Consider the following 18,149-nt stretch of genomic DNA (forward strand, 5'->3'; position numbering starts at 1 on the left):
TGAGTGGCGAACACCGGATGACAGGCCAATTTGCTTTGCTTGATCCCGGGACGGTCACATCTCCCACCACTGCCGTATTAGCCGCTTGTACTCCTCGCCTCGACCATATGCTGACCGCCGCTTCGACCGAGACCCTCGGCCTCTGTCGCCCCTCTCTGAACCATATCATGCCGGCCTTCCACCTCGGGGACACAAAACTAGCCGCTCGCCCTCGCCGCAACGCCCTCAGTCCCGTTGGCCAACACCTCAACGTCCCTCGTCCCCGTCCTACGCGGGCCGCTTCTCGGGAAACTAAGCAATGCAGCCCCCGGAAGTGCGGTTGCATTGACGACTCGGACTGCAAAACCTCTGCTGACCTCTACTGCTCGGCCGTACCTTGTTGAAATTTCTGTTGATGATGTACCTGTTCAAGCCCTCATCGATAATGGCGCTCAGGTGTCGGTTATGCGATCAGATCTTCGTAGCCGTCTCCGTAAAGTCCTGACACCTGCCGAGTCGCCTGCCGTCCGAGTAGCTAATGGCAGTACAACAGCCGTGATGGGAATGTGCACCGCCCGTGTTACCATCGCCGGCCGTCCAGTGTTAGTCCTGTTCACCGTACTGGCCGAGTGTCCCCACGAAGTGATTCTTGGAATCAACTTTCTGACTGCCCAATTATCACTTATTGACTGTGCAACGGGCACCCTTCGCCTTGAACTGCCCCATTACTTTGTCGACCCGACCGACGACAAGTCCCGACTTCGTTCTACCGAATTTGTTTGACTGCAACCTGATGCTGCGACTTACGTCCTCATGTCGCCTTCTCCACCACTTCGATATGGTCCTTACGTGGTGTCCCCAATTTGCGACGTCAAATAGCACTACCAAGCTCAATTGTAACTCTCGTCAACAATCAAACGTGGCTTCTTTTTCTGAACTTCGGCTCGTGTTTGCAAGTGCTTCCTGAGGGTGTAACTCTAGCTGTGTTGTCCCCTTTGGAAGACTGTGGAGTAGTTGTTCTTACGCCCGAACCACGATTCGACATTGCTGCAGCTTTTGCCCCTCCGCTTTCACGCAACGACAAGTTTACACCAATGATAGCTACTGATTTACAACCTGCTTACGCCGACGCCCTTCGCCGCATTCTGATATCCTATGAAGACATCGTTGATTTCGGCACTCGCCCGCTAGGTCGAACCCGTGTCGTCACCCATCCAATCCACACTGGTGACGCTGCTCCTATACATCGGCGGCCCTACCGTGTGTCTGCGGCTGAACGCCAGGTGATCCAAACGGAGGTGGACAAAATGCTCTCCACAGATATTATCGAGCCTATTTGCAGTCCGTGGGCGTCACCTGTCGTTTTGGTTAAAAAGAAGGACAATTCCTAGAGATGTTGTATCGATTACCATCACCGCAATAAGATTACCAAAAAGCACGTGTATGCGCTTCAGTGTATTGATAATGCGCTCGACTGTTTACACGGTGCCAGTTACTTTTCGTCAATTGACTTGCGCTCTCGTTAATGGCAAATCGCAGTGGATGAACGAGATCGCGAAAAGACCGCCTTCGTCGCCGCAGATGGTCTCTACCAAATTAAAGTGATGCCTTTTGGACTGTGCAATGCGCCTGCTACCTTCGAGCGCATGATTGACTCTCTTCTGCGCGCATTAAATGGACCACATGCCTCTGCTACCTTGATGACGACATTGTATTTTCACCGACGTTTGAGAGCCACCTCCACCGACTCTCGGCTATTCTTGCTGTTTTTCGACGAGCTGGCCTACAACTCAATTCTGCAAAATGCCATTTCGGCCACCGCCAAATACGAGTACTTGGTCACTTGGTTGACGCTGCAGGCGTCCAGCCTGATCATAATAAAGTTCGTGCCGCTGGTGAGGTTCCACTTCCGCGTTCTTCTACCGATTTCCGAAGTTTCATAAGGCCGTGTTTCTATTTTCGGCGATTTATACAAAACTTTGCCGAAATCACTCGTACTCTCACAGACCTCCTTAAAAAAGAAACCACTTTTCGTTGTGGACCTGACCAGGCTGCAGCATTTTCAACGCTTATCACTCGCCTTACCAGTCCACCCGTGTTGGGTCATTTTGATCCGCATGCCTACACAGAAGTACGCACTGATGCAAGCAGCCATGGCATTGGCGCTATCTTGTCTCAACAACAGCGGGATACCAATGGCGTAGGCTACAAGTCTTCTTTCAGCAGCAGAGCGCACCTACTCCATAACAGAACGTGAATGCTTGGCCCTTGTTTGGTCCATTGCTAAGTTCCGCCCTTACCTGTTTGGTCGACATTTCACCGGCATGACAGATCACCATGCCTTATGTTGGCTATCCTCGCTCAGGGATCCGACAGGCCGTCCTGGCCGCTGGGCTTTAGGCCTGCAACAGCACACCTTTTCCGTGTCCTACATATCTGGGCGGATAAATAAGGACGCCGACTGCCTCTCCCGTTATCCTGTCGACCCTCCCGATGGCACCGAAACCGATACAGATACCTGCGTTTTGTCGATCTCCGACTTCTCACGCATCGCCGACGAGCAGCGTCGTGACCCATATTCGCGATCCATCATTGTTCTGTGTTCACGACGCCATCGTTCGCGCGGTCACAGCCCGTCGCATTGCCCGTGACAGTCTTCTGGCGTCTCAGACTAGCCAAAAGCACAGTTGCGACAGTCGTCGTCGGGACGTTCATTTCAGGCCTGGGTCACTTGTCCTGGTTTGGTTACCCTCCCGTGGCGTCGGCCTGTGCGAAAAACTGCTGCCGCGATAAGTCGGGCCATACCGAGTTCTTCGCCAAGTCACCAGCCTTACATATGCGATATCACCTGTGACTTCGACGTCTTCTACCCCACCAAGAACTGATATCGTGCACGTTTCGCGACTAAAGCCATATAACTCGCGCACTGATTCGACACCCTAGGAAGCATCGAGAGGATGCTTCTGCCACCGGGGGTTAATGTCACGTACGAGTTCGTGCCGCTGTGGACAAAAGGACTTTCTGAGGTGAAGAGGAGGTTGAAGTGTCGTGACGATCGGTAGATGGTGGTACCCTGACTACTGAGCTATAACCTCGTAAATATACATTGTAAATACCTATATTTCCACCCTCGTAACAATATATATATATATATATATATATATATATATATATATATATATATATATATATATATATATATATATATACAGAGACAGACGAGGCTATTTACAGGCTATTTACACTGGAGCCAGGCAGGCAGGCCGACACTCGCTCGCGCCAAGCGCACCGAGCAACTTTATCGTCGTTCTCGCAGCGGCTCGTCTCTTGAGCATCGCTCGATGATATCGTAATACTACCCCCCCGGCGGCATAAGCACCGTCACGGTGCTGTTAAATATCAAAGGCGCGTGGAGAGTTGTAGGGCTTAAGTCGGGCGACGTGGACAATGTCACGGGTTGTCACAGCGGAGGACTTAGTGGGCGTAGCTAGAACGATTTCATAGGTGACATCGGTCACTTTGCGGAGCACGCGATATGGGCCTGTGTAACAGGAAAGCAATTTTTCAAAAACGCCAACTTTACGCGAAGGTGACCAAAGCAACATGAGGCTGCCGGGCACAAAATGGACATCACGGTGACGGAGGTCATAGCGTTTCTTCTGCTTGTCTTGAGGCACTTCTAGACGACCACGCGCAAGTTGGCGAGCATGGTCAGCATGGGCAATTGCATCACGGGCATAACCGCTAGTTGAAGCTGTGGCGAACGGAAGCACAGTGTCTAGTGGTAGCGTTGGTTCGCGGCCATACAAGAGGTAAAACGGGGAAAAGCCAGCAGTTTCGAGACGGGAAGAGTTGTATGCAAAGGTAACGTAAGGTAGAGCCAGGTCCCAGTCACGGTGGTCGTCGGAAACTTATTTGGATAGCATGTCTGTAAGGAGGTGGTAGGAGGTGGTAAATTTATGCCGTATTGAGCAGGGACGCATAATGTCGTCGATGACTTTGGCCAAAAACGTACGGCCACGGTCTGTTAGCAATTGACGCGAAGCACCATGCATCAAAATGATATCATGTACGAGGAAGTCCGCAACTTCAGTTGCGCAACTGGTCGGAAGAGCACGGGTTATGGCGTAGCGGGTCGCGTAGTGCGCCGCGACTGCAAACCAGTTGTTTCCTGATGTAGATTCCGGAAATGGGCCGAGAAGGTCTAAGCCGACACGATGAAAGGGCTCAGCAGGGATGTCGAGCGGCTGCAGGTAACCAGCGGGGAGCTGGGAAGGCTTCTTGCGTCGTTGGCAAAGTTCACAAGCGGCGACGTAACGTCGTACGGAACGGGCAAGGCCCGGCCAGAAAAAACGGCGACGTACACGGTCATAGTTACTACTGGCGAGGAATGTTTACTTTTGTCAAAAAGTTCGTCCGCTCGTGCCCGCAATGCCAACGCCGCAAATCTCCGCCTCATCCGGCCCACGGTTTATTACAGCCGCTTCCGTGCCCTGCTCGTGCCTTTCACCGTGTGGGAATTGACCTGTACGGGCCGCTACCGCTAACACACGCTGGAAAACGATGGATTATTGTCGAAGTTGATATATATAAAGATGAAAAACACAACTGCGATTCACAAGGGCGCCACGGTACCTCAAATGGTAAAGGATCGCATGCGAAATGCGAAGGTTGTGGCATCGTTCCCCACCTGCGGCAAGTTGTTTTTTCATCTAGTTTTATTTCCATTAAATTATCGTTTGTTTATTTCGTTCATTAAAGACAATTTCTCCTATGTTGTCCTTGGTGTCAGTGTTTGTTGGCTGCTGATGATATTGTCTAGTGGAGTGACGTATGAAGAACACAGTAGCAATACTGTGAAAGACGAAACTAACTTTTATTCGGCGAGCCTGTGCCCACAAAAACAGGCTACACTTAAAGAACGGCGACAACGGCGAACACAGGCGGCGATCGTCAAAATCTGATCAGCGGGTCGAGCTTTCATGCGTCAGTCGTCGAATGTTCCAGAGTAATCGCTGGGACCCACGTGCCTTTCACAAAGTTCTCCATTATTCGCGTCAGCACAAATGTAATCAGATTACACAAGGTTCGGCCAAAGACAGCGGATGGAAGCATCGATAACATTCCAGAAATTTCCGATACATGCAGGCGCGTCCTGCGCTGTGCGATAACATTTGTTAGGCGGTGAAACGTGTCGCTCAATAAAGACAAACAAGTACACGTGTAAATACCCCCCTCTTATAGAGCATCGACCTGATGCTTTAAACAAACGGAAGCAATAAACAAAAATCACCTGTAACAAAGAAACCAACAAAATAAGGAAGTTCGTCAGCGTCCGTAAAAGGGTTTAAGACGCACCACGTGGACCACTTCAGATCGTACGCGGCGCCGCTGTGAATGCAAAATGCTGTCTGGCACGACCTCATAGTCCAGTGCGCCAATACGTCGAATGACATTGTAGGGTCCGAAATAGCGCCGTAATAGTTTCTCACTCAGTCCTCGTCGGCGTATCGGGATCCAAACCCAAACAGGGTCGCCGGGCTAGTACTCGACGAAGCGTCGTCGGAGGTTGTAGTGTCGGCTGTCGGTCCTCTGTTGGTTCTTGATCCGTAGGTGGGCGAGTTGTCGGGCTTCTTCGGCGCGCTGGAGAAAGGTCGCGACGTCAACATTCTCTTCGTCGGTGACGAGCGGCAGCATGGCGTCGAGCGTCGTCGTCGGGTTCCTGCCGTAAACCAGCTTAAACGGCGTGATCTGTGCTGTTTCTTGCACCGCCGTGTTGTAAGCAAAGGTTACGTACGGCAGGAGCGCGTCCCACGTCTTGTGCTCGACGTCGACGTACATTGCTAGCATGTAGGTGAGGGTTTTGTTCAGGCGCTCCGTGACACCATTCGTCTGCGGGTGGTAGGCAGTTGTCCTCCTGTGGCTTGTCTGGCTGCATTGCAGAATGGCTTGGGTGAGCTCTGCAGTAAAAGCCGTTTCTCTGTCGGTGATGAGGACTTCTGGGGCACCATGTCGCAGCAGGATGTTCTCGATGAAAAATTTCACCACTTCGGCTGCAGTTCCTTTCGGTAGAGCTTTAGTTTCAGGGAAGCGGGTGAGATCCATCGCCACAATGATCCACTTATTTCTGGATGTTGTCGTCGGAAACGGTCCCAACAAATACATCCCGATCTGCTGAAATGGTCGGCAAGGAGGTTCGATCGGCTGTAGTAATCCTGCTGGCCTTGTCGGAGGTGTCTTGCGTCGCTGACATTCTCGGCATGTCTTGACGTAACGGGCGACATTGGCGGAACTCCTGGCTGAAGTTTGTCAGCAGCACTTTCGTGTTTCCTTCGCGCAGTCGAGCGATCCCTCTTGCGACGCAAATTTCACGGTCGAGCAGTAGACGTTAGTCGCCTTCAATGACGCCTTCTACGTCTGCGGGTGTTTCAGTGCCAACCAAAATAACACTGCTGGAGCGAGGCGGGATGCTCACTTGATCTTCCAGCACACTCAAAGCGTGGCGACTACTAGGGCTCTCCGGCGGTATAGCTTGATCTTCCGAAAGCGTTATTGACTTCGACTTCAGGTTGATGATTGCGCCGTGTTGGTTCAGGAAGTCTATGCCGAGAATGACGTCTCGTGAACACTGTTGGAGGATAACGAAGGTGGCAGGGTAAGTCCGGTCATGAATGGTAATTCTTGCCTTGCAGGTTCCAGTCGGCGTTATGAGGTGTCCTCGAGCGGTCCTAATTGACGTTCCTTCCGATGCAGTCTTAACTTTCTTCAACTGGGCGGCGATGGGTCCACTCATGACAGAGTAATCGGCTCCTGTGTTTACTAAGGCGGTGACTGCGTGGCCGTCGAGAAGGACGTCGAGGTCGGTGGTTCTTCGTCTTGCGTTACAGTTAGGCCTTGGCTTCGGAAAACGACTGCGTCGCGTTTACCTGTCGCTGGTACGTGGCGTCGTCAGGTGGTTTTTTGTCTGCGTATTCTTTGCTTCCAGGCTTCGTTGGGGCGGCGGCGTGTCCTTATGTCGTCGAGTCTTCGTAGTCTCCGTAGGCGGCGGAGGATCTTCGTCAGTTCGACGAACAGCAACCGGACCTCCATCGGTTGCTGCTTTTAGTTTTTCGGATATGGGCTCACGGACCAGCCTCGGGCTGGGCCAGTGTGTGGACGGCGCTGCGGCGACCGGTAGCGGCCTGGTGAGGGCGAACGGGACGGTTGTCGAGGGCTCCACTGAGTAGCGGCCAAGTAGTCGGCGATGTCACGAGGGCGTTCACCTTCCCTCGAGCGCGCTGCGTTGACGGCGAAGCTTCGCACTCCCAGGTCGCGGTATGGGCATCGGCGGTACACATGGCCGGCTTCGCCGCAGTAGTAGCAGAGCGGGCGGTGGTCGGGGGTGCGCCAAATGTCCGTTTTCCTCGCCTAGGTGCGCTGGGCGACGGGTGGGCGTGCTCGCGGCGGCGGCGGCGGCGGCGGACGACGTAATTGGGGCGTTACAGGGCCCTGGCGCGATCGCGGAGGGGGACCTTGACGGCGTGCGACGCCGGCGTAGGTCATCGCTTCTAGCTGGGGCTGCGGTAATTGAGGTTGCACCTCAGAAACTCCAAGCGATCGCTGAACCTCATCTTTCACGATGTCAGCAATCGAGGCCACTTGAGGCTGCGATGAAGGCAAGACCTTGCGCAGTTCTTCGCGCACAATGGCCCTGGTGGTCTCTTGGAGATCACCGGAGCCCAGTGCTTGGATGGCGCATTGAGGCGTGAGCACTTGGCGGTTATATTGCCTAGTGCGCATTTCTAAAGTTTTCTCAATCGTCGTTGCCTCTGTCAAGAACTCGGCTACGGTCTTCGGTGGGTTTCAGTTCAGTCCGGCGAAAAGTTCTTGCTTTACACCTCGCATCAAGAAACGCATTTTTTTCTCTTCGGACATTTCCAGGTCAGCATGCCGGAAAAGACGGGTCATCTCTTCCGTGAAGATGGCGATGGTCTCATTCAGTAGTTGGCCTCGGGTTACGAGAACTTCGGCCCTTTCTTTTATTTTTATTTTATGTTCTTTTATTTATTAAGCACAAGTAATTTCCTCTATGTTGTCCTTGGTGTCAATGTTTGTTGGCTTCTTATGATATGACTAATAAAAATCGGGCCCCTCGGTTAACCCCCTTTCTTCTCCTTTATTACATAACGAGGGTCTCGAATCCGGCAACATTGATGCCTTAAGGTAGCATGTGTGGGTTTATTGACCAGTTGCCTTCACCCAAAAAGATTACGTTCTCGTGACGCCTGCGGCAAAAAGGATGTTCCACGTCCGCCGTCAACGTCTGTGAGTGGTGGTGCTGGCTAACACTCCCAGGGTTCTACTAGGGCACATAACTACCCAAGAAAGTGGATGGGGAAACGGCGCCGCTGTAGCTCAATTGTTAGAGCATCGCACGCGAAATGCGAAGGTTGTGGGTTCGGTTCCCACCAGCGGCAAGTTGTTTTTTCATCCACTTTAATTTGCATTAGTTTATCGTTTCTTTATTTCATTTATTAAGCACAAGTAATTTTCTCTATGTTGTCCTTTGTCAGTGTTTGTTGGCTTCTCATGATATGACTAATAAAAATCGGGCCCCTCGGTTAAGCGATTTTTCTAGCTCAGCTATTTTCGAATGCAGCAAGCTGCCAGGAGCGTGCTGGTATCAAGTTTCAAGGAGGGAAACGTTTTTTTGGCTACTTTAGAAAGCACTTCCGCCCGAGCAACGCCGACGCCGCGTTTTGACGCTGGGCACGCCTGGAGGCAAGCCTAGGCGAGCTACCGCCCGCCAGGCCTAACAATACCCAAGCCCTACGAATCACTTTTCGCCAAGCATGGAGGTCCAGGTCGAAGGAGAGGAGATGTCTCCCGAGGAATTCGGTGAAGATGCCGGCTGGTGCATGATCGGCTCCAAAAGCCGGTCCGGCCCCAGCGCATCGCGGGATAGACCTAAGAACGAAGCCTACTCCCGCACCGGCGAGGGAGACGGTTGACAACCGCCACGACGCTCGCGGAACGTAAAACAACAAATACTCAAGGCCAGCAGTATGCCGGCTCTCCCGAGGAACGACATCAAGATCGTCGTTAGACCCAAGGGCGGCCTCAACACCGCAACGATCGGCGCAGTCAGGATTGCGTCAGCTATATACCGGGCTGCAGGAGTGTCCGATCAAGACGCCAGCGAAGACACCGTCTGCCCCAACACCCACCAAAATATCGTCGTTATCAGCACACTCAGCAGCACCAACGCAGAAAAATACAGGAAGCTCGAGGTCATCAGGATCGGCGACCGCCAATACGAGGTCAACGCGTATGAAACGGCGCCCGATCATACGGCCAAGGGGGTCATCCGAGGCATACCTCTCGAAGACGACTCCAGGACAATTAACTCCAAGATCGTGAACGACAGGAACCCGACAGCCCTGGCAGCCAAGCGTCTTAGCAACACGACCACAGTCATCATCGCCTTCGAAGGCCTAAAAGTGCCCACTCTCGTCAGGTACGGAGGCACTCTACTTCGCTGTTCGCTGTACAGGAAGCAGGTCGACATCTGTCACCAATGCGGTAGACTGGGGCACCGTATGGACGTCTGCCCAAATCCCCAGGACAAGATCTGCAGGGGCTGCGGTGCCAAGAACCCAGACCCCAATCACCAGTGCACGCCAAACTGCCGCTTATGCGGAGGGAAACACCCTACGGCAGACAAATCCTGCCGAGCAAAGTTCAAGACCCCGTATATAGTCAAGAAACGAAGATGGGAAAGGAAAAGAGCCGAAGTGGAAGCAGAACTCGAGGCGGTCAAGGAACCCGGAGAAGATCAAGCCCCCGCCCTGCAAAAGCCAAGATCCAGATCCAGAGGCCGGGCCAGGTCCAGATCGACGTCGGCTACCGGGACCCCTCGTTCCCGCCAGCACAGCCAGTCGAGGAGCAGAGCTCGCAGTCGCTCCCCAGGACCGGGCCGAGCCAGGTCCAGATCCATCCAGGCCCTCCCAGAAAAGGTGAGCTGGGCAGACGCGGTCAAGGGTGCGCCAAGGCGCGGGGTCTACGGAGTAACTGCCTCGGAACCGCAAGTCACAAAGAACATAGACAATGAGATTATTGCAGAAATAAAACGTGAGAACGCCATGCTCAGGAGCCTTGTACAACAGCTAACCCAAGAGGTACGCGAACTGAGAAAGGTCGCGCCTCCCGCGCAAATCCCCAGACCCACTCCCGTCAGTACTCCTGCTCCGAGCAACAATGGCGAGGAACAGGACAAAGCAACCCCACCCGCGAAAAAGCGAGCCGTACAAAGCCAAGACACCAGCCGCACCGAACAGGCGAGATCGGAAATAAAAGCCATGCTTACCGAACTAGAAAGTGCAATCGGCAATCTGTCTTCCGCCATATCTGGCCTCACAACCAGGGTGGTCAAGCTCGAAGAATGTCCGATGTGGGCACCGTCTCTGTCGCAATCACCACAGCCAAACATGGGAATTCATAATATAAATCCCGTAATCTCAGACGTTCCCATGGTGGCACCGCCCCCCGTGCACCGCTCCAGTTTTTCAACAGCTTCTTATTCAAGACTCCAGGATGGCCAGACACGATAAAGGGTTATTGGTCTGGCAGTGGAACTGCAGAGGTATAGCCGGGAAAAAACCTGTCCTACAACAATACGTAAGAAACATCCAACCCAAACCCGATGTGATAATGCTACAAGAAACCGTGGGCGCGTCGGCCAACATCCCGGGCTACCACGCCCTCGTCCCTAAATTCCAAAACGATAGGGGCATCGCCACACTAATCAGAAAGGGTCTAGTACCCATTGAACATGAGAGTAAAGGCCCGCAGGCCGAGCATATAATGATAGAAATTATTCCTAACAGAACGCAAAAGAATAGCATCTTCATATTGAACATATACAGTAGCCCATCCAAAAGACGGCAGCGTTTTCTCTCCCTGCTCAAAAAGGCAGCCGAGCTCGCCGGCCTGAACCCGCTAATAGTGGGTAGGGACTTCAACGCGCCGTGCCATGCCTGGGGATACGGCCACACCACAACCAAGGGCAAACAGTTATGGCAGGACTCGCATAACTTGGAATACACGCTCATCACGGATTCCAGCGCCCCAACGCGTATGGGCGATTCGGTTGCAATAGATACCACACCGGACTTAACAATGGTCAAAAACATCGAGAGGGCTACCTGGAGAAACACCCTAGAAGACCTAGGTAGCGACCAGATGATCATCGAGATCACGATCCCCCGAGCGGGAACCACCCTCCCAGTCAAAACCTTCAAATGGACAGACTGGGACAAGTTCCGCAAGCACCGGGATATCAGGCAAGACGACGAGCCAATCGGTGACATTGACAGATGGATCGCAGACTTGACCAGGGATGTCGGGGAGGCCACGCAAATCATCACTCCCGATTTCCTGACGGATAAGATGGACAGTCGCCCCGCCCACCTCTGGGAAGCCAAGAAATCCATACAAACTCGATGGCAAGACCAGCGGTTCAATCGAAAGCTGAGTAAAAAGATAGCCGACTTAAACAAACAAATCGAAGAGCACTGCCACACCTTGAGCAAGCAACAGTGGGACGAAGTCTGCAATGCCACGGATGGCAAACTCCACAACGGAAATACGTGGCGACTGCTGAGGCACCTGCTTGGCGAAACCCAGTGCAAATCCAAGCAAAGAGCCGACATGCAGAGACTTCTGCACAAAGAAAAAGGGGCGGCGAGCGAGAAGCAAATCGTCACGAAACTCTGCGACAAACACCTGCCGCAACGACCGACGGTCGAGCACGGCCGGTACACTGGCAGTCCTAGTCCCAAGTTAGATGAAGACTTCAGTGAGGCGGAAATCAGAACGGCACTCCAAGGACTCAACAGCAAGTCAGCCCCAGGACCGGACAGGGTCAACAACAAAACGCTCAAAAACCTGGACGACAAATCTGTTACCAAACTCACGGGCTATATGAACAAGTGCTGGAGAGAAGGCCGCATCCCGGAGCAGTGGAAGAGGTCCAAGGCTATCCTCATACCCAAGCACGGAAAGCCGTTGAGTTTGGAGAACCTACGCCCAATCTCTCTCACGTCGTGCGTGGGTAAGGTCTTGGAACACGCCTTCCTGAACCGTATCAACAGCCATCTAGAAGAGACGGAAGCCTACCCCCACACCATGATAGGCTTCCGATCCCGCCTGTCCACGCAGGACGTGATGTTACAACCAAAGAACCAGATCCTTGACTACAAGACAAGAAACAACAGAGCCATCCTAGGACTAGACCTGGAGAAAGCATTCGACAACGTCGCTCACGAGTCGATCCTTAAACAAGTGTCTAATCTGAACCTGGGGGAAAGGTCCTACAACTACGTGAGGGACTTTCTGAACGATCGCAAAGCCACCCTCACGGTTGGCGACCTCGAGTCCGAAGAACGAACCCAGGGAAGTGCAGGTACCCCCCAGGGCTCAGTTATATCTCCGCTTCTTGTCAACTTAGTCATGCTGGGTCTCCCCAGCAAACTACGCGAAATCGAAGGAATCCACCACGCTATATACGCAGACGATATAACGATATGGGCAGACCGCGGCAGTGATGGGCAAATTGAACACGCACTACAAACGGCCATAAACAAAGTGGAAGAGTACCTCCAAGGAACGGGCCTCAAATGCTCCCCGAGCAAGTCCGAACTACTCCTTTACCAGCCCACGCGCAGAGGCATGCCACCAAAGAGCTACACAGGACCCCGGGAGTACGAGGAAATCGGCCTGTACACCCAAGACGGAAACGCAATCTCCAAAGTAAACAAGATCAATATCTTCGGAATGATCATTGAGGCCAACGGAGCTAACGGTGAAACCGTGAGGAAGATCGAAGGCAAAGTCATCAGCGCCACGAGACTCATAAAGAGAATAACCAATAGACACGCGGGCATGAAGGAAGACAACGTCATTCGACTGATCCACTCATTCGTTGTCAGCCACATCGCCTATGTAGCCGCCTACCACAACTGGTACGTCGCGGAAAAGAACAAGATTAACACGCTCATAAGGAAAACGTACAAGATAGCCCTGGGCCTACCGGAATCGACGAGCACCGAGCTCCTGACTCAGCTGGGCATATACAACACCATAGAAGAAATAGCCGAAGCACAACGCATCTCGCAGCTCGAACGCCTGTCGACCACCACGACGGGAAGACACATTATGAACACGCTCGGCATAACGTACCACAACCAGCACGGCCAGAAAATGCAAATCCCCAACAAAATCAGAGAGACCATTACGGTGACAAGCATCCCAAGAAACGTGCACTCCGATTACAACCGAGGAAGAAGAAAGGCAAGAGCCGAGGCTCTGCTCCGTTCATTCGGCAGGGAGAGAAACCCGCGCTTTGTCGACGCAGCCGAATATGAGAACGGCCAAACATACGCCGCCGTAGTCATAGACGCAGAGTCAAAAATCAGAACCCCATGCAGTGTATACACCAAACACTCGGAAATAGCGGAGGAAGTAGCGATTGCGCTGGCCCTCACAGAACAGGAATGCGAAGTCGTACTAAGTGACTCGCAAACGGCAGTAAAGAATTATGCCAAAGGTCGAATTTCCAAGGAAGTCCTGTCCATTCTGGCCAAAGCGGGCAGATCCAAAACCGCGAGCTCGAGGATCATATGGTTCCCCGCGCACGTCACCACGGAAGGCGACGCGTTCTTGAACCTAAACGAGACGGCGCACCGGACGGCGCGAGACATGACCCGCCGCGCCGAACAGGGCAACGCCTCTCGCACGATAGCGAACGCTTCTCTAGCAGAACGGAACAGGCTCACCAGTTACAACGACATCACCAGTGCATATTTGAACGCCAGAAGGATATACCCACCGCCGAGTCCCAAATTGAACAGGAGGCAGGCCGTCGCCTGGCGACAACTGCAGACAAACACGTTCCCTAATCCATTCCGTGTCAAACGTATCTTCCCAGATAAGCATCAGGACGACACGTGCAAATTGTGCCAGGAAGGACCAGCAACACTCAAACACATGCTGTGGGAGTGCAATGTAGTTATAGGAGGGATGGCAGTTACTCCGGAGACCCTGTCGTCGAGGTGGGCCGCCGCTCTGCGCAGCTCAGACCTCGGAATCCAGATGTGAGCAGTCCAGCAAGCCCGTGAGGCGCGTTGAGGCAGGGCCTTGACGTTCCTCCGTGGGAGACCTGAGCCCGGGTCGCGTTAAACCTTGCCGGACGTACAAGAAAGTTGTATCCATCCATCCATCCATCCATCCTCGGTTAACCCCCTTTCTTCTGGTTTATTACATAACGAGGGTCTCGAATCCGGCAACATTGATGCCTTCAGGTAGCATATGTGTGTTTATTGACCAGTTGCCTTCACCCAAAAAGATCACGTTCTCGTGACGCCTGCGGCAACAAGGATGTTCCACGTCCGCCGCCAAAGTCTGAGTGGTGGCGCTGGCTAACACTCCCAGGGTTCTACTAGTACACATAAATACCAAAGAAAGTGGATGGGGAAACAGCGCCGCGGTAGCTCAATTGGTAGAGCATCGCACGCGAAATGCGATGGTTGTGGGTTCGGTTCCCACCTGCGGCAAGTTGTTTTTTCATCCACTTTAATTTCCATTAACTTATCGTTTCTTCATTTCATTTATTAAGCATAAGTAATTTCCCCTATGTTGTCCTCGGTGTCGGTGTTTGTTGGCTTCTCATGATTTGACTAATAAAAATCGGGCCCCCTGGTTAACCCCCTTTCTTCTCGTTTATATATATATATATATATATATATATATATATATATATATATATATATTGTATGACGAAGAAAAGGAAAACCGGCTAGTTTCAGAACAAAGAATAGTTCATCTTTGTTCTGGCTAGCTTGAAATAAAAAGAACCAGCATACAATTGGAGCACGTACCTAGGTTGGGCGTGTTCGGCGAAGGTAAACACAAGGCCGATGGTAGCTGAGTTCACTTTCTCTAAGGACAACGAAACTGTTCAAGCATCGGCACACAAGCTAAAGGAATCGGCCTTTTTCATCCGAGAGGACATTTAGCCATCGACAGGAAAAGCTAGAAAACAGTTGAGTTTGCAAAAAGTAAAAATAAGTCCTTTAAGCTGTCTGCGGATAAGCTTCGCATGGAAAAAAACAGCACCAATGACCTCTTCACTAAAACAATCATTTTCTCTTTCAGATAGCTATCTCAGGCTATCTGCTCACCCTTTCAAGAAAAGATCCAGCCGCCAGTATGGCCATTATCACTGTCTTTCACTAACATCCGTAGCCTGGTGCATAGGCGCATGCATACAGACATGACCGCACCGAAAAGAGAGGCGGTGGCGTCTTAGTGGCTATCTAGAAGGCTGTTTAATCCTGCATTGTGTGAGCTGGACATTATCTGGGCTGTGTCTTCGTCCCCGCCAGTTAAGACATTAATCTGTGCTTGCCCCCCAGATGACGACCACATCTTTAATGAACAGCCACGCAACAGTATTGAAAGAGGTATCGACCAATTTTCCGCGAATAACAATTATATTTTAGGTGACTTTAATTTGCCGGATATTGATTGGTCCCAGCTGTGCCCTACCAAACTTCGGCCAAGTTCTTTAACTAAGCATTGTATTTTATCCTATTTTAGGCAGCGTCTGAGCCCACACGTGTCTCGAATGTCCTGGATCTGTTATTGACTAATGTTCCCGAAACAGTTGGCCCCATTTCTTGTCTGGAAGGTTGCAGTGCCCATAAGTTACTGAACTTACAGGTTAGTATTCCGTTACTATTTGCAGGCGTAGCAGTCAGACAAATCCGTGATTATAATTAGGCTAACTATGTCGATGTAAGCACCGCTTCAACTACGTTTTATAATGATACATCCCTACCCTCTTTATTCTCGTCGTTACATCTCTACCCTCTTTATTCCTGTTGCACGCTGCGGTTCATCGCCACTGGCCTGCAGCTCCCAAAGGTCGGTCGGACGCGAAGAATTCATCGGAATGGCCTAGATCTCTGCTGCCGACGCTGTCCACAAAGTTGCTCTCGCAATTATCGTGTTGGCCGGTAGAATGGCTGGGTCAGCTTTCCCGTGACCTTGGCTTCAAAGCCAATGCCAAGGAGATATTTGCATGGTGAGATCGAATTCCCAGTGCTCTCGCCAGCGTGAATAGCTCGCAGACCACCGTTCAGCAGTCACAAGGGTTCAACCTAGGCTGTTCCAGCGCTTCCTTCGTTAGACTGGTAAAACTATACAGTGAGGACGCGAATATATTGTGGATATCTCTTATTTGGCTGCCCTTTTTTCGGGAGTGTCGCACTTTGTTCCTCAATTTCACGGCACAGCGCGCACCACCAGCCCCACACTCTTCGATTTTACTTCGCACAGGCAATGCAGGGCCCGTATATCGTAATGTTCGATTTCAAGTTGCATTGCTTCTATCACGCGACGCGCCGTGGGGCAGATCGCCGGAAGAGCGGCAGCGCGGCGGCGAGCGAGTCATGTCCGAGCCGATGACGAAGGGCGAAAAAAGAAGGAAAACCTATATAGTCGGCTAGTAAAGGTGTCCCTAAGAACCAGTTCACGGTTTTGTCGCTACTTAGAAGTACTGGCAGTGCGTTTCTGTTGCGTGCATCGTGCGAGCTCCTGGTAGCAGACGACATAGCGCTGCGCTCTGCCAATTCATTTACGCTTGCGATACCGCCTGTCGGCTGAGAATGAAAAAGAATGACATCAATAAATTGCTCCTGTATTGCGTAAACGCCCGGCACCGCACGTTTATACTTCAGAACTTGGCTATAATATTTAATTTATATGTCACATTTATTTAGCAAGCAGAAACATTCTGCAATTCCTCGATTAGCTCGTCATATAATGACGTACACTTCAGAGGTGGCACCCTCTAATCTATTGGTCGCGTCCTCCCCTTCTTCCACCACCGGCTTGGCAGTGGCACATCTAGTGACGTAAGCGGCGAAGCGAACGTTTCGTATTCCGAACCGTTATAAGATTCGGCCCCTGCGCAGCGGTATTATGGGCGCGCGTCACAAAAGGAAAACGCGGTGCCAGCTTGAGTGGTCGGAAGCGACGCACATTGCCAGCACGTCACCCAATGTTCGATTAAATCGTTCTTTAAAACTACTCCGTTGAGGATGGTATGCAGTGGTGGTTCGGTGAACAACTTGGCATTGCTTTAGAATCGCTTCGACAACGTCCGACAGAAAGACACGTCCTCGGTCGCTCACGTGGTGTGATATCTCGCAGAATGACGTGTTCAAAAACGAGAGGCAACGTGCCGTTGCAGATAGCAGCGGTGGAGGCTCTGGGTATCGTATGAGGCGATCGATCGCAACGATTATCCAGCAGTTCCAAGCAGGAGTGATGGGAAGACGTACGTACAGGTCGGCACTCTCAAAGGGGCGCGCACGACAAGGCAATGGCGCTGGCAAGCATGGCAAGAACGCACACAGCCGCGAATGCAGTAGCGGATGCGGGTCTTCAATACTGCGGCACGTGCGCACCGTGGGCGAGTGCGGAAGGCGGAGCATATGTCGGAGCGCAGATGGTGGGGGATAACCAAAAGCCACTTGCGTCCTTCGGCTAGATAGCTGCGACAGCATGGCAAACCTTCGCGAAGAATGACGACGTATTCCCGATGAGACCGGACGCGACGTGGGGTGAAGCAATGTGTCGATAGGAGAACAAAGCCAAGCCTCCTTCCTTTAAGGCTCCTTCCTCCAGAAGCATATCGGTGATGGCTTAGCAAGACACGTCGTAGGTGGACACAGACTGGGTCACAACACCAGGTGGGAGAGGTGAGCAGGACAGAGCGTCTGCATCAGAATGCCTTAGCGCAAACTCTTAGGCTAGTTGGTGCATGATGAACGTGAAAAAGTGGGTACCAGCGAAACACAAAGGGGGACGCGCGCAGAAAGAAAAGGCGTGAGACGCGGACAGGCGCCCGACTTTCAACTGTACTTTATTGGAATTCACATTGCTGCACATAACGTCCGACGCATCTTCAACTCCTCTCAAGACATGTGCATTGATAACACCTCGAAAAGTACATTGCCGCACGAAAACAGCCGACACATGCGCAATTTCTACTCTTCCCTAGACCCGTGCATCAATCTCAGTTCTTTAATCAAATTTTACTTACTTGATAGGTTAGCACATTCCTT

At 52.0% G+C, this 18,149-nt stretch overlaps 1 protein-coding gene across 1 annotated transcript in view; it reads right to left on the reverse strand.

Annotated features, from left to right (window-relative positions):
• Window positions 1-18,149, reverse strand: part of LOC126546088 (uncharacterized) — a 153,271-nt gene that overhangs the window by 14,212 nt on the left and 120,910 nt on the right. The window lies entirely within an intron of this gene.

This window comes from Dermacentor andersoni, chromosome 1 (genome assembly GCF_023375885.2).
Source record: "Dermacentor andersoni chromosome 1, qqDerAnde1_hic_scaffold, whole genome shotgun sequence".
In the NCBI taxonomy this organism is placed as follows: domain Eukaryota; kingdom Metazoa; phylum Arthropoda; class Arachnida; order Ixodida; family Ixodidae; genus Dermacentor; species Dermacentor andersoni.